This window comes from Narcine bancroftii, unplaced genomic scaffold (genome assembly GCF_036971445.1).
Source record: "Narcine bancroftii isolate sNarBan1 unplaced genomic scaffold, sNarBan1.hap1 Scaffold_128, whole genome shotgun sequence".
Taxonomy (NCBI): Eukaryota; Metazoa; Chordata; class Chondrichthyes; order Torpediniformes; family Narcinidae; genus Narcine; species Narcine bancroftii.
In genome coordinates this window covers 163216-176974 of record NW_027211863.1, presented here as the reverse complement: position 1 = coordinate 176974, position 13759 = coordinate 163216, and positions in this window count along the sequence as shown.

The following is a 13759-nucleotide window of genomic DNA, read 5'->3' as shown; positions in this document are numbered from 1 at the left end:
TCATTAGTTTGCTTCTGTACCTGACAGCTTGTTTCTTTCAGCTGCTGACTCTCTCAAGCTTTCTTGAAATCAATTGTCCAATATCTTCTTCACTGACCAAGGTTTTCAACATAACTGCCAACTTCCGTTGTTCAACTTTTAACCTCCAGAACTTTCATCTCCTTAGCAATAAGCAACAACTCCTCCTTTTTCAGATCTGAAAAGTTTGGTGATTCCAAACACATTTTTAATTTCTATTTGGACAAGTTCACTTGGCCCACACTTAAGTTTTGTTTCCAAAACACACTCATCTGTACTTTGTGCAGAATCTCACTTCATATTGGGGTTTAAAACATTCACATTCTGCAGAAACTGACAAAGTTTCCACTTTCAAATCGACACAGATTGGAGTTGCCAAACATGGACCAAAATCCATCGCTGTACTTGAACCCCACACACACAATAAGCCTTTTAATGAGCTTGGGAAATCAGTTTACTAATAAATCACAAAAACTCCAAAGATTTCAGATCCCAAAACTCCAAATCGCAAGGACAAGCCCAAAATATGTTATGAACTAACAACCTTTTTAATTATGTTTGGGATTAAAGGACCTTTTGACAAGAATGTGCTAAAAAGCATTTAAATCCATTTATGCCTCTGAGAAGTCTGCTTTCCTCAGAATTAAAATGGCCTGCATTTGTACAGGTGCTTCTGAACAAACACCTATTGTTTTCAATATCTCAAGAACATCATAAATCCTTTTCACCTTCTTGCATGTTTGTCTCAACTGCCTTCTGTTTGCGATCTCCAAGAACAATCTGTGTTTAAAATGCTAATGCTTTGTCCTTGTGCCCCTGAAATATCCAAGCTAACTGATCAAGTATACAGGTACAATATTTTACCTCTGTAATTTACTTTACTAAGACATTTTTATATACGAGAAATATTAAATTAATATTAAAGGTTAACACAACTCCGTGACATATCTGAATAGTCAAGGTATTAAAGGTGAGTGGGAGAATGGATCAGTTCATGATGGAATGGACACAATGGGCCAAACGGCCTACTTCTGCTCCTGTATCTTATTGTCTCATATTTTACAAAGCACAGATGTTTTTTTCAACCCCAATTTGTAAATCACAGTTTTGGCTTTTGGAATGTAAATTGCACACATTTTTGCACAGCAAAGATATCGGTTTTGACCCAAAAACAGGACATATTTTGAAAAATACAACTTTTGTCTTTTTTTAGCAAAACACTCCATACTTTCCTTCAAAACACAACCTTCAGTTTTTGTTTATTAGAACCTCCACTTCTCCCAAAACAACCATTGTACACAAATTCTCCAAAACACCACAACCATTCCTTAATTGGGGAACACTTCCCCAAAATATTGGCAACATTTATGCTGGCATTGCTCGAACGCCCTAATCAGAGTGACCCACAGTCGCCAGGAGTGGGTGCTGCCACGCGAGCCATCATTCAAGTAAATGGCTCACGAGACTATCTTGTGACTTGAAGTCAAGCTGGTGTAAATACGATCAGTAACTCTCTCTCTGTTTTGTGCAAAGAATCTTGCATATAAGAACTAAAGAGAGTTGGGGTGTGGTTTGGTGAAACTCTGTGTCCTTCATTAATTCTCTGAGTCAACTCAAAGTGGGAGTTCGATTCCTCATCTACGTGTGCAGCCCAGACAGTTTGGGCACAGTTACACCAGGTGGACACATTGCCCAAAGCCTTTGGGATCAGCATTGTGGTGCACACAATAATCACGTCAAATAGGATGGAGTGATTAAACACCTTCAATGACCAAAAACCTGAGCATTACTGATACACGACTGGGCCAGGTTCAGAGGGGGCAAGTCCGGGAAATCCAGGGTGGAGCTAAGGGAGAGGTTGGAGAAGGTCAGGTAGATATGGACTGGCCAGTCCATACATCTATATAAAAGCCTTTCACCACTTTGAGATAAAACCCAACGAGGTGATGTGGCGACACAGAGCACATACTGTACTTTATGACATACATAGTTCATAGTGTCCATCACAGGTTCAGCCTGTCGGGTGGTCTTGTGATGCTCTGTGGCTTCCGAGGCACTGGGCCCTCCCAATTTTGTGCCAGCTCCCCTTCTCGCTTCAGTCTGTCTACGGACCTGAATCATTAACTGACCATCTCTCTCCATGGACACTGCCTAACCTGCTGAGTTCCTCCAGCTTCATTCTTTATTCCTCATTCTGGTGGTCCTTCACCTAAAGGCAGAATGGGCTCACAGGGAGAAACAGCCTCCTGCTCCTACTTTATTCTGTGTTGGGGAAAACCTATTCTAAATCCTCGTTCACTCCTTGAGGTGATCGGTCCTTGGCATCTGTTGGCCCTTGTACAGAACAAAGGCCACTCTTCTGCCTCTCACCCTGAAAGGACTCAGTTCAACCTTGTGCCATTTGGGGGATTAGTATTGGGGGAGTGTCAGGTATTGAAGGTTGGGGGTAAGACGTGGGTTTGTTGGTGGATCAGTTAAAGGTTATCTGCCCTCTCATTTCAACTGAATCCACATAGACCTGCATCATTCTGTGTCATATTAAGCCCTGACCACACAAATCCCCCCCATTCACTTTCCAATTTGATGAAGGGTGCAGAATATTAGCTGGATCTTGTTCTGATAATTGTGATGAAGACATCATCACACAGATTTTGCCAGGAAGCTAGGAGAGAGAGTGACCAAGGACATTTCAGACAGGAATCAATTCTCAACTCCTCGACTGAGTCTCATATCCTAATGCCTGCCCCATCTCTAAAACAATAGTGCGAATTGACTACAGCTGGAGCCACTTTCAGGTGCATTCTACGTCAAGAATCAGTCTGCAGAAGCGGAAACAGCCCTGTGGAATGTTCTTTCAGGTGGCACCCTGAAAGGGACAGCTGCAGGAGAGGCGCCTCAGAGCGCACTCCAGCTCCTGTCAGCACGGGAGATCAGGGCAGGTGCGGCTGGCTCAGGATGTTGGGGCAGAGGAGGCTGTCAGGCAGCAGTGATGGGTGGTGTCGGGCGCGGTGATGGAGGCTCTCGGGTAAGGTGAATGGGGCTGTCGGACGCGGGAACGGTGAGTTGTCGGGCATGAGGAGGGGGGCTGTCAGGCGCGGGGATTTGGGTCCCTGGCTGATTATCATCAGGCGGCTGCATTCAGGTTCCTCGGGGGAATTGCTCAGACACGGAGATTATACCTCCCGAAGGAAGATTGGTAAGTACTCCTCCGAGCCGCATCAGGCTCTTTCACATGGCCTCCATACAGCCGTATTCGGGTAGAATATGTGACTTTACATTGGGGTATTCTGGCCACCTGAAGGAGGCTCATCAGGCCTGATCCAAAGGCTGCAAGAAGCCTTCAGCACCACTCAGTCCCAGAATGGCATTTTCTGCTTTGAACTGTTAGCCACCATTGTCAACTTCAAGAATTTAAAATTACTATGAAACTAGACATTTACATATGTAAATTGGAAACCAGAAATCAGACAGGCAGAGAATGATTACCAATGTGTACTGTGAGCAACCCTTCCAGATTTCTGTTGAAATTTTGTAGACCAGAAGGATGTTCTTAATTATAACGGGCACATGAGATTAAATTGCCAACAACAAATCCTTTCTATGTCTTGAGGAAGAGGATGTGCAAAATGTAAAGCAGAAGCTGTACCAATGCCTTCTAAGAAATGTTATCCAATTTGTTGGCAGGAAAATGTCTTAAAAGCTCTACCATGTGACTGTGTTCTTTAACTCCCGTTCAAACATTAATAGTGAGGTGAGTCTGTTCACCCACCACTGGTACCCCTCATTCTTACTGGCATGACTCAATAAAGTCTGTGTTTTAGAGTTTGTGGTTTGTTACTGTACCTTTTTGTACCTTGACAGGAAATCGACTTCAACAAGGGTGAAAAAAAAACACTCAAACCCCTTACATGGTGACAGATTGAAACTGGGTTACTGTCACTAAGAACATTCTTCCAAACATGCCAAGATCAAAATTCAATTGATTGTCATGGTATAAAGTGCAATATTACACAAAATTCACTTCATTCAGACATAAAGCAGACAGGGTCACATTAGCAGGAAGTTAGACATAGTGTTCCTTGCAGTCAAGAGGAAAAGAGAATTCCCTGAGTCCCCTACAGCCCCCAAACCCAGCCCTTGCCCACAAACACCCAGCCCCCTGCCCCCAAAATCCAGCGCAAACCATCAAATGCAGTCGCCTTGTTTAGAAAAGGTAATGGGGAGAATCTTGGGAATTATAGACCAGTATAGGATCTATGAGCATTTGCAGAAGTACAGACTTCTCAAGGACAGTCAACATGCCTTTGTGATGGTAAGGTCATGCCTCATAAGTCTAAATGAGTTTTATTTGAGGGGGGTAACAAAGGAAATGAATGAGGCTCGTGTGGTAGATGTGGTCTACATGGATTTTAGCAAGAATTTGACGAGACTCATCAGAAAGTAATTTGGCAAAGGATCAGGGTATCTTTGGCTGTGGATAAAAAATTGTCTTGTTGGAAGAAAGCAGAGAGCAGTGGAGTGCCACAAAGATCTGTTCTGGGACCCCTGCACTTGGTGATTTTTATAAATGACCTGGATGGAGGGGCAGAAGATGGGTCAGTAAGTCTGCAGATGATGTGAAGGTTGGAGGAGTTGTGGATGAAGCTGAAGGTTGTCGAAGGATACAAGAGGATACAGACAGGATGCAGATTTGGGCAGAAAAGTTGCAGATGGATTTCAATCCAGGTAAGTGTGAGGTGATGCATTTTGGAAGTACAAACCAGAAGGCTGGGTACAAGGTTACCAGTCGGTTTCTTGAGTGTGGATAAACTGAGGGAATTTGGGGTTCAAATCCAAACATCCCTCAAGGTTTCCGCTCAGGTTGATAGGATAGTTATGAAGGCCAATGGGATGATGAGCTTCATTAAACTTTTCTACGTGGTCTTGCGTGAAAGTGAGGCCATTTTGGCAGGAAAGCGCAGAAAAATTAACCACGATCACAGGAGTGGCCTCCACGTGAGACCTGGAGCAATATCTTCATGGAAACAAGCGACAACTTAACCAAATATCTAATATCATTTATAAAAATAGCACTGGCCTTCACGAAAAGATGTATCACGATCAACTGGATGTCCGATAGCACGCTGGGCTGGGGAAATGAACTGCTGTTACCTACGGAAAAAAAAATCACATAAACGTGACCCTTTGGTAAAGGTCTGTCAGCTGTACCTGGACCACATAGGGGCCCAGACACTAATATAAATGAACAATAAAAGGGGATAAAAGTAACCATTATATAAACCAAAACCAAGTTTCCCCAACTGGACTCATCTACTTGTAATCTCTGAAAATGTGGATATGAAAACAAACTGCAATAGAGAGAGAAAAAATTCAAAGTGCAAAAGGAAGAGTCTTTAAATGAATCCCTGAATGTGTGTTGAGTCTCGTGGTGAAGGGGTAGCAGCTATTCCTGAACCTGGCTATACCTCTTTCCTGATGGGAGCAGTGAGAACAGAGCGGGTGATGTGGATCCTTGATTGCTGCTGCTCTCTGACAGCAGCGTTCCCTGCAAATGTTCTCAATGGTGGAGGGTTTTTACCTGAGATGTCCTGGGCGGTGTCCATACTTTTGCAGAGCTTTTTGCTCAGGGGTATTGGTGTCACAACAGCTCAAACCTACTACAAACTGAACCTTTCACCCCTCACACCCGTAAACCCACTATTTTTCTTGCATCAATGTGCCTGCCTAAATGTTAAAGGTCCCTATTATTCCAGACTCCACCATCCTGCCCGGCCATGTGCTCCAGGCACCCGCAGCCTTCTGCACGTTCTCTTTCTACAAGTCCTTCAGCAGCCTTGTGTTTCCTCAGCACTGCCTGCTCCTCCACCAAGCTCTGCCACAAATCCATTCACTATGAGCTTCCTGCATCACTCCAGAGAAAAGCCCAAGGTTTCTCTCTCTGAATATTGCATTTACTTCATTCTGAAGGGCTGAATTCCTGCAGCTTCCCAATCAAACATCTGCAATCGCCTTTAAATTGTGCCGCTCTGCACAGATTTGTGCCACCTGCTTTTAAACAGGTTAAATCCTATGGGCATTCTGACAGTGTCCTTCCACTCTCTCTCTCTCTCACTCTACCGGTGGAACTAAATCCTTCTGCTCAAATTGTTGCTTGGTCTGGGCTTCTGTCCTTTTGCCTGGATTCTCATCCTCTGCTATTTCAGTCTGAACCTTGCCGTCAGCCCGAGGAATAAAAACGTGTGGATATGGATCGGAATTCTTTCTGGCTGAAGCATCTCAAACACTGCTCTCATCTTCGTGTGTACACAGCTAGAGACAAGAACAAATCTTAGAAACATAGAAAAATAGGTGCAGAAGTAGGCCATTTAGCCCTTCAAGCCTACACCACCATTCAATATGATCATGGCTGATCAGTACTCGGTTCCTGTCTTCTCCCCATACCCCCTGATCCTCTTAGCCACAAGGGCCAAATCTAACCTACTCAACAAACACATTCTTCTGAATAACTGGGTGCTCATCAATGCTTTCAAAGCTCTGGATCCCCAGCACAATTTGCATCATTGTGCACGCAGACGAGTGCCCCAGAGTGGTCGATGCTGAATTTTTTTTTAAATTTAACCCTTGAATAAAATTAATCTTGACCTGGAGCACCTTTTACCATCTCGATCCTCTCTCTCCTTCCACATCATCCCTCTCCACCACTCCCCTGGGATAGGTGCAGAAGGTAGCATCTTAAACCGGAAAGTCTGAAGTTGCTGAGGTTGGGTGCAATGCACAGACGTGCTGGAGAACCTCAGCTGGTCACACCGCATCCTAAAGAGGTAAAGGACAACCAACATTTCATGCCTGGGCCCTCCGTCAGGAATGCCCGGAATGTTCCTGTGGTTGCGGTGTGACCCCCTGAGTCTCTCCAGCACATTAGTGCATTTGCAGGGAGTAGAAATCCTTTTCAGTAATGACTTTGGGAGTAAAATCCTGGGCAGCATAAGATCTGACTGATGAAGGAATTCTAATCCACTCGAGGTGAAGCGCCCTGTGCCATGTAACAGAGAGCTCGGAAAATGTTATCTGCAGTCACCGCAATCAAAGATATATTTTCATTTTTAATTGCACGGCGAATACTAATTCGACAACCAACACCTTCATCCCCACCATGAAAAAAGGTCAAGTACGTAACAGTCATCCCTGTGGGCAGGATTCTAGCGGAGTTGAAAATCCGTGGGTGCCCGTATCTTGTCCTGAGTCACTGTGAAATCCATCTCCAGGATGTTGGCACTTTATTCCTGTGTGTTTTTTTGAACCTTGCTTAGTGCTAGGTGTTTGAATTAAGATTTTTCCATTAGTTTTTCCTTTTGAATTGAACATTACAATATATGTTAATGCACTTTCCAAAGTGTTTTACAATGTAAACAATATTTTAAAGAAAAATCTGAAGACTTCACCATCTGAGATGCAGGAACTAATCTGTGGCTTCAGCGGGTCTGCGCCCAGGGTTATTTGGATTAGTTGAAACAGGACCGTCTTCCAATGTCTGCAGTGAAACTGGGAGAAAGAGGGTTGGGCTGTCGGTGTCATAGTTAATGACGTCTCATTACAGAACTGAAAGCTTTCAGTCTGTGGTGAACTGATATTCTCATCCCACTGACCAGCATCCCTTCCTGCTCATTCCCATCCAGGGGTCCGGGACTCCCTCGCCCTCACGGGTCCCCCTCACACTCGCAGTTCCCCGATCGCCTCAACCACACGGATCCCCTCAACCACGTGGATTAACACCCCCACCTTCAGCCTCGCGGGTCCCCCTCAGATTTCTGAGTCCACGTCCCCGTCCCCCCTCAGCCTTCCGGGTCCCCGTCCCCCCTCAGCCTTCCGGGTCCCCGTCCCCCCTCAGCCTTCCGGGTCCCCGTCCCCCCTCAGCCTTCCGGGTCCCCGTCCCCCCTCAGCCTTCCGGGTCCCCGTCCCCCCTCAGCCTTCCGGGTCCCCGTCCCCCCTCAGCCTTCCGGGTCCCCGTCCCCCCTCAGCCTTCCGGGTCCCCGTCCCCCCTCAGCCTTCCGGGTCCCCGTCCCCCCTCAGCCTTCCGGGTCCCCGTCCCCCCTCAGCCTTCCGGGTCCCCGTCCCCCCTCAGCCTTCCGGGTCCCCGTCCCCCCTCAGCCTTCCGGGTCCCCGTCCCCCCTCAGCCTTCCGGGTCCCCGTCCCCCCTCAGCCTTCCGGGTCCCCGTCCCCCCTCAGCCTTCCGGGTCCCCGTCCCCCCTCAGCCTTCCGGGTCCCCGTCCCCCCTCAGCCTTCCGGGTCCCCGTCCCCCCTCAGCCTTCCGGGTCCCCGTCCCCCCTCAGCCTTCCGGGTCCCCGTCCCCCCTCAGCCTTCCGGGTCCCCGTCCCCCCTCAGCCTTCCGGGTCCCCGTCCCCCCTCAGCCTTCCGGGTCCCCGTCCCCCCTCAGCCTTCCGGGTCCCCGTCCCCCCTCAGCCTTCCGGGTCCCCGTCCCCCCTCAGCCTTCCGGGTCCCCGTCCCCCCTCAGCCTTCCGGGTCCCCGTCCCCCCTCAGCCTTCCGGGTCCCCGTCCCCCCTCAGCCTTCCGGGTCCCCGTCCCCCCTCAGCCTTCCGGGTCCCCGTCCCCCCTCAGCCTTCCGGGTCCCCGTCCCCCCTCAGCCTTCCGGGTCCCCGTCCCCCCTCAGCCTTCCGGGTCCCCGTCCCCCCTCAGCCTTCCGGGTCCCCGTCCCCCCTCAGCCTTCCGGGTCCCCGTCCCCCCTCAGCCTTCCGGGTCCCCGTCCCCCCTCAGCCTTCCGGGTCCCCGTCCCCCCTCAGCCTTCCGGGTCCCCGTCCCCCCTCAGCCTTCCGGGTCCCCGTCCCCCCTCAGCCTTCCGGGTCCCCGTCCCCCCTCAGCCTTCCGGGTCCCCGTCCCCCCTCAGCCTTCCGGGTCCCCGTCCCCCCTCAGCCTTCCGGGTCCCCGTCCCCCCTCAGCCTTCCGGGTCCCCGTCCCCCCTCAGCCTTCCGGGTCCCCGTCCCCCCTCAGCCTTCCGGGTCCCCGTCCCCCCTCAGCCTTCCGGGTCCCCGTCCCCCCTCAGCCTTCCGGGTCCCCGTCCCCCCTCAGCCTTCCGGGTCCCCGTCCCCCCTCAGCCTTCCGGGTCCCCGTCCCCCCTCAGCCTTCCGGGTCCCCGTCCCCCCTCAGCCTTCCGGGTCCCCGTCCCCCCTCAGCCTTCCGGGTCCCCGTCCCCCCTCAGCCTTCCGGGTCCCCGTCCCCCCTCAGCCTTCCGGGTCCCCGTCCCCCCTCAGCCTTCCGGGTCCCCGTCCCCCCTCAGCCTTCCGGGTCCCCGTCCCCCCTCAGCCTTCCGGGTCCCCGTCCCCCCTCAGCCTTCCGGGTCCCCGTCCCCCCTCAGCCTTCCGGGTCCCCGTCCCCCCTCAGCCTTCCGGGTCCCCGTCCCCCCTCAGCCTTCCGGGTCCCCGTCCCCCCTCAGCCTTCCGGGTCCCCGTCCCCCCTCAGCCTTCCGGGTCCCCGTCCCCCCTCAGCCTTCCGGGTCCCCGATCCCCCTCATCCTTCCGGGTCCCCGTCCCCCCTCAGCCTTCCGGGTCCCCGTCCCCCCTCAGCCTTCCGGGTCCCCGTCCCCCCTCAGCCTTCCGGGTCCCCGTCCCCCCTCAGCCTTCCGGGTCCCCGTCCCCCCTCAGCCTTCCGGGTCCCCGTCCCCCCTCAGCCTTCCGGGTCCCCGTCCCCCCTCAGCCTTCCGGGTCCCCGTCCCCCCTCAGCCTTCCGGGTCCCCGTCCCCCCTCAGCCTTCCGGGTCCCCGTCCCCCCTCAGCCTTCTGGGTCCTGATCACCCTCACCCTTCTGGGTCCTGATCACCCTCACCCTTCTGGGTCCTGATCACCCTCACCCTTCTGGGTCCTGATCACCCTCACCCCTCTGGGTCCTGATCACCCTCACCCCTCTGGGTCCTGATCACCCTCACCCCTCTGGGTCCTGATCACCCTCACCCCTCTGGGTCCTGATCACCCTCACCCCTCTGGCGGGACCCCGTCACCCTTCTGGGTCCTTGTCCCCTCTCCCAGCAGCCTCAGCATTCCACTGCCCCCCTCAGCCTCGCGAGTCCCCGACCCCCCCCTCAGCCTCGCGGGTCCCCGACGCCCCCCTCAGCCTCGCGGGTCCCCGACACCTCCCCTCAGCCTCTCGGGCCCCGACCCCCCCCTCAGCCTCGCGGCCCCCGCCCCCCCACCTCAGGCTCGCGGCCCCCGCCCCCCGACCTCAGGCTCGCGGCCCCCGCCCCCCCACCTCCGCCTCGCGGCCCCCGACCCACCTCCAACCTCGCGGGCCCCGACCCCCCCTCAGCCTCGCCGCCCCCGACCCCCCCCCTCAGCCTCGCGGGTCCCCGACCCCCCCTCAGCCTCGCGGGTCCCCCGACCCCCCCTCAGCCTCGAGGGTCCCCGACCCCCCCCTCAGCCTCGCGGGTCCCTGACACCCCGCCCTCAGCCTCGCGGGCCCCGACCCCCCCCTCAGCCTCGCGGCCCCCGCCCCCCTCCCTTCAGCCTCGCGGCCCCCGAACCCCCTTCAGCCTCTCGGCCCCCGACCCCCCTCAGCCTCGCGGCCCCCGCCCCCCCACCTCAGGCTCGCGGCCCCCGACCCCCCTCCAACCTCGCGGGCCCCGACCCCCCTCAGCCTCGCCGCCCCCGACCCGCCCCCTCAGCCTCGCGGGCCCGGAACCCCCGTCAGCCTCACGGGTACAGACCCCCCCCCTCAGCCTCGCGGGCCCCGACCCCCCCCCTCAGCCTCGCGGACCCCGACCCCCCCCCCTGAGCCTCACGGGTCCAGACCCCCCCCTCAGCCTCACGGGTCCAGACCCCCCCCTCAGCCTCACGGGTCCAGACCCCCCCCTCAGCCTCACAGGTCCCCGAACCACCCTCAGCCTCGCGGGCCCCTACCCCCCCCTCAGCCTCGCGGGCCCCTACCCCCCCTCAGCCTCGCGGGCCCCGAACCACCCTCAGCCTCGCGGGCCCCTACCCCCCCTCAGCCTCACGGGTCCAGACCCCCCTCAGCCTCGCCGGTCCCGATCCCCGAGCCCCCCCTCAGTCTCGCGGCCCCCGACCCCCCTCCAACCTCGCGGGCCCCGACCCCCCTCAGCCTCGCCGCCCCCGACCCCCCCCTTAGCCTCACGGGTCCAGACCCCCCCCTCAGCCTCACGGGTCCAGACCCCCCTATCAGCCTCACGGTCCCCGAACCCCCCTCAGCCTCGCGGGCCCCTACCCCCCCCTCAGCCTCGCGGGCCCCAACCCCCCCCTCAGCCTCGTGGCCCCCGCCCCCCTCCCTTCAGCCTCGCGGCCCCCGAACCCCCTTCAGCCTCGCGGCCCCCGAACACCCTTCAGCCTCGCGGCCCCCGACCCCCCTCAGCCTCGCAGGTCCCTATCCCCGAGCCCCCCCTCAGTCTCGCGGCCCCCGACCCCCCTCCAACCTCGCGGGCCCCGACCCCCCTCCAACCTCGCGGGCCCCGACCCCCCTCAGCCTCGCCGCCCCCGACCCCCCCCTCAGCCTCACGGGTCCCGACCCCCCCCTCAGCCTCACGGGTCCCGACCCCCCCCTCAGCCTCACGGGTCCCGACCCCCCCCTCAGCCTCACGGGTCCCGACCCCCCCCTCAGCCTCACGGGTCCAGACCCCCTCCTCAGACTCGCGGGCCACGACCCCCCCCTCAGCCTCGCGGGCCCCGACCCCCCCCTCAGCCTCGCGGGCCCCGACCCCCCCCTCAGCCTCGCGGCCCCCGACCCCCCTCAGCCTCGCGGCCCCCGACCCCCCTCAGCCTCACGTTCCCCGAACCCCCCCTCAGCCTCGCGGGCCCCGAAACCCCCCCTCAGCCTCGCGGGCCCCGAAACCCCCCTCAGCCTCGCGGCCCCCGACCCGCCCCCTCAGCCTCGCGGGCCCCGAACCCCCGTCAGCCTCACGGGTACAGACCCCCCCCCCTCAGCATCGCGGGCCCCGACCCCCCCCCTCAGCCTCGCGGGCCCCTACCCCCCCCTCAGCCTCGCGGACCCCGAACCCCCTTCAGCCTCGCGATCCCCGACCCCCCCCTCAGCCTCACGGGTCCAGACCCCCCCCCTCAGTCTCGCTGCCCCCGACCCCCCTTCAACCTCGCGGCCCCCGACCCCCCCACCTCAGGCTCGCGGCACCCGACCCCCCTTCAGCCTCGCGGCCCCCGCCCCCCCACATCAGCCTCGCCGCCCCCGACCCCCCCACCTCAGGCCCGCGGCCCCCGCCCCCCCCACCTCAGGCTCGCGGGCCCCGACCCCCCTTCAGGCTCGCGGGCCCCGACCCCCCATCAGCCTCGCGGGCCCCGACCCCCCCCCCCCTTCAGCCTCGCGGGTCCCCGACTACCACACACCCTAACGCCACCCCGACCCAAACTCCCTCACGGTTCCCCGGCCCCACCTCACAACCATCTCCCCGCCCGTTCCCCTCCGAGCTCCGGCCGCCCCGGACCCAAAGGGCGACCCGTGGAAACTCCCTCCTCCCTGGTCTCGCTCCCAAAATGCCCCGATTCCCGCCCGTGAAGCACCGACACGAACCTCTCCCGCTCGCGACCAACTGCTCCAAAGGCGGGAAAGATCAACAACATGGCGGCCCCCAGCGGTCGCTCTCGCGAGAGCTTGAGCCACCCCTCCACGGGATCTCTTCGCCAGCCCAGTCCCACTGGGGAAGGGGCCGAGAGCTGCCTCGGGCCTCCAGTCCATCTCCCCTTCAGGCTGCACATTTCCACACCAGGACCTGCCCCACATTTCCCCCCCCAAGATTCCAGTCCATCCCACCTCCACCACCTTGGCCCAAAGCTCATTCCACGCTCCCACCCCCCTCTGAGGGAAGAAAATCCCCCTTCAATCTCAATCCATGTCCTCCTCTTTGAATCTCTCCCACTCTCCTTGGAAACAGCCTGTCCCCATGGACACAATCCGTCCCCCCTCACAATTTTCAAATCTTCCTCAATCTTCTACGCTCCAGGGAATAAAGTCCCAGCCTGTCCAACCTTCCCCTGGAACTCAAACCCCGAAAGCCAGACCACCTTCTTGTCCCTCTCCTCGACGCGCTGTCTCATTCCTATCCTTCCTCTCCTCCGGCCACCCAAACGGCACACAACGTTCCCAAGTTGGCCTCACCCATGCCTCGTCCAACTTCCTCGTGGCCTCCCACCTCCAGCACTCAATCCTCTCATTTCTGAAGGCCAAAATACCAGAAGCTTTCTTCACTCCCCCCACCCCCCCCCCATCTCCACATGGGACTCCACTTTCGGGCAGTTCTGTACCACAGTTCCTCAATCCCTTTGTTTGACAACACTCCTCAATGGTCTGCCATTTAACATTCAAACTCTTACGTTTTAAGAATCAATTGCAGAGATCCATGGATGTGGGAAGTCAGGAGGGTTAGGGACTGGGTGCAGGTCGATGAGACTGGCAGAATGATATTTCACCATGAACGAGAAGGGCCGAAGGGTCACACCATTCTCAGGAAGGAGGATGAGCAGACAGATGTCATGGTCCACGGGTAGGAAAGGTGATGAGATCCTGCCAGGAGAGATGAGGGAGTTAAGTGCGAAGGTGAAGGGCACAACCAAGGGGTATCTGTCTGTCTGTGTGCGTGTGTCACTACGTCTGTGTGTTTCTCTCTATGTCTCTGTGTGTCTCTCTGTGTCTGTGTGTGATTCTCTGTGTCTGTCTGTGTGTGTGTCTCTCTCTCTCTGTCTGTGTGTCTCTCTGTCTGTCAATCGGTCTGTGTGTGT